Below are 2,874 nucleotides of genomic sequence, written 5' to 3'. Positions count from 1 at the left end.
GGTGACCGAGAAGGTACGCTGTACTGACCGGCTGGCTGCAGCCTGCCTGGACCCTCAGAGCTTGCTCCTCTCTTGCGCAAATGCCGGTGGAGTGGCTGCCTGGAAGAGCAGCCCCACAGCCACAGCCTTCTGCGCAGAAGCAAGGCTCAGGAGCGGGAAAGGCTGCTTGACGTGTTTTCAGACACCTGCCCTGAAACCAAGGCTTTGATGTGTGCAGGTGAAGCTGCTGGTGGAATTTCTGATTGAAAACGGCAGCGACATCTTTGGGGAGGAGATGGCTGGCCAGACGTCACCTGAGCCCGTGGACAGACCCACAGGTATGAGGAGGGACTGAGGGCTGTCACAGCCTGAGCAGACAGCTGGGGTAGGGCTTCCTGTGGGTTTTGCTTTAGCTGTTGTCCACTTCCAACCAGTCACTTTGCTGCACACGCTTTTGCTTTCCAGAGTTGCCTTTGGAAAAGCAGCACGGCCCTCCAGGCGAAGCAGATGCCGAGCACCAGGCAAAAGCCTGCCTGGATGCACCAGCCTCTCTGCTCATCCTCCAGAGAGCAGCGGGGGGAGAGGCGGTGGTGGGAGCAGAAAGGGCGGAGGTATGGCAGCTCCACAAGCGCTGCAACAATGTGTCTTAGGCAGGAGCAGGGCAGTTGCTGTTGAGTCCAAGTAGCTGCTGTGCCTCTTCCTGGCGTTCAGTCTCTTGTGGCTTTGCATTTTATTTTTCCCCCCATGGAATGATACGCTGTCAGTAAAACTGGAAAGGTCTTTTCTCCTATGCCTTAGGCATGTGCTTAATCAGAGGAAATACCTACAAAACGCCACAGAAAGATAGATTTCAAAAGCAAAGCCTCCCACCACAGAAGGTTGTCTTGCACCAAATGGACATCCGCAGAGCTCTGTCTTGGGAGGGCAGAAGAAATGCTGGCAGAAGGAAGTGGGCAAGCCTTTCCTTGCCTGGCAGGGGATCGCAGGCTCTCTGCTGAATGGCCCCCACAGATGGACTGTCCCCCACCCATGTGAACACTGTGTTCCAGAGCGAGAACCTTGGAAGAAAGGGCTGACTCAAACCAGCCAAAGAGATCTCCTCTGTAGAGCTAAGGCAGCAACGTGCCAAGCAGTTGCTTACTACTTCAGGGCATCCCTTGCCACCTGCTAATGACGACCTTTCTGTTTTAGGCACCCGTTGCTTTGTCTCCAGCCACCACTGAGACCGTGGTAGAATCCCTGGGATGCGCAGAAGAACTGAAGAGCCTCTCGGAGCACAGAAGGTAAAACGAGTCAGCTTTGGTTAAATCAAGAACTGATTCCAGTTGATCCTGGCTTTCCCTGTCTAACCATGCTGTGGGATGGAAAGGTTTGCAGGCTCCTGCCAGGAAGACGACGGCCAAAGGAAACGAAAGAGAGAAGAGACCTGGGCAGAGGAGAGGCCATGCCACGAAGCAAAGAAGAGAAGAGAGGAAAAGAAGGGGACAGAAGAAAAGCAGGGAGGTGCGAAAGATCAGGAAGCCCCAGGTGTGTACCAGGCTTTGCTGCCTATCTTTGCCAACTCTCCACCCTGCTCTAAGTCAGTCCAACTGACTGGCAAGGGACGGCGAGGGATGGTGCTATGCAGGGTTTGGAAATAACCCCGTGGCAGCTCCCCAGGGGAGCCCTGCTGTGTGGCACAGGGGCACTGTGCACCTCTGCACATGCACAGCTCTCTAAGGGCATTACCTTAGAGGGGATAAGGTGCCAGAGCCACCCCGGAGCTAAGGCCAGCAGTAGCTCTCTTCTGGGATATCAACAATTCCTTGTCAACTGTGTTTCCCAAAGAAAGGGGAACCAAGCCATGCCTGTTCCTGCCTTTGTGGCTTTACCAGTGCTTTCTGGCTCTGTCGTTGTAGGTGCTGATTTCTTGTTACTGGTTGAACCCCTGTGACTCCTGGGCTCCTGCACTGGATGTCCACAATAAAAGGACATTTTCTCCCTTCTGACTGTGTGTGCCATACGATATTCTGGACTAGGTAGAAGTTGTTTTGGGATGAATCCTAGTGGAGGAGTTTGGGATCATCATCCCTTGCGCCAGAATCCTTTCCAGCAGGCATCGGGCCTGAGTTCAGGTGCTTGAGGAGTCAAACGAAGCACAGAATCCCATAGAACAGCTGAGGCTGGGAGGGACCTGTGAAGGTCCTCTGGTCCAACCTGCCTGCTCAAGCAGGGTCACCTAGACCCGCTTGCCCAGGACTGTGGACTAATGGGCACCTTCCCTTGTCACACAGAGCATCTCATGCGCTGGAAAAGGGATGCTCTGGAGAGTTTCTGGCAAATCTCTGGAGAAGAGCTTCTCCCCGCCCCTCTACCAGGGGCTTTTTCAGCTCTGGTGCCCTTCCCAAGGACAGCCCCACCAGGTGGGTGCAGTCAGCACTGCAGGAAAGAACAGGCCGCAGCCGCCACAGTCAGCACTGCAGGAAAGCTGGGACCCCGGGGACCCTCCCAGGCTCTCCAAGCCCAGCCTAGCCCAGTCCAGACAGTGTCCAGAAGAGTGGTCTTATATCCCTTTTCCCAACGTGCTGAACTTCCCTTAAAGCATTAACCACCGGGCTGAAGTGCTAAGGCTTGGACAATAGGCCCAAGCCAGAGTTGACCTATAGATGAATCCTGTATATTTTGTAACTGATAACCGTTGTGCTAGTAGGTATTGTACTAGGTTATAACAAACCGCCTATACTGATGTAAAAAGTGCTAAAGTGTTGAAGTATTGAAGCCTGAACCACAGGCCCCGAGCCAAAGCTGCTAACTTAGTATGTAGTCATTAACGAAATATGTATGCTCATTAATGAAAGATGTAGCTTAGATATCATAGACTCCTGACTGATGATGAATGTAATGAAAACATGTCTA

General features: G+C 53.1%; 1 long non-coding RNA gene across 1 annotated transcript; it reads left to right on the top strand.

Annotated features, from left to right (window-relative positions):
- The first annotated feature begins 1,208 nt into the window (after window positions 1-1,208).
- Window positions 1,209-1,967, top strand: LOC141940089 (uncharacterized). The gene is made up of 3 exons (XR_012627865.1): window positions 1,209-1,262; window positions 1,349-1,506; window positions 1,878-1,967. It is a non-coding gene; the product is annotated as an uncharacterized LOC141940089 (long non-coding RNA).
- Window positions 1,968-2,874: the final 907 nt, after the last annotated feature.

The sequence above is a fragment of the Strix uralensis genome, chromosome 2, assembly GCF_047716275.1.
Source record: "Strix uralensis isolate ZFMK-TIS-50842 chromosome 2, bStrUra1, whole genome shotgun sequence".
In the NCBI taxonomy this organism is placed as follows: domain Eukaryota; kingdom Metazoa; phylum Chordata; class Aves; order Strigiformes; family Strigidae; genus Strix; species Strix uralensis.
Note: the sequence above shows the minus strand (reverse complement) of the source record. Positions and strands in the feature narration are given on the sequence as shown.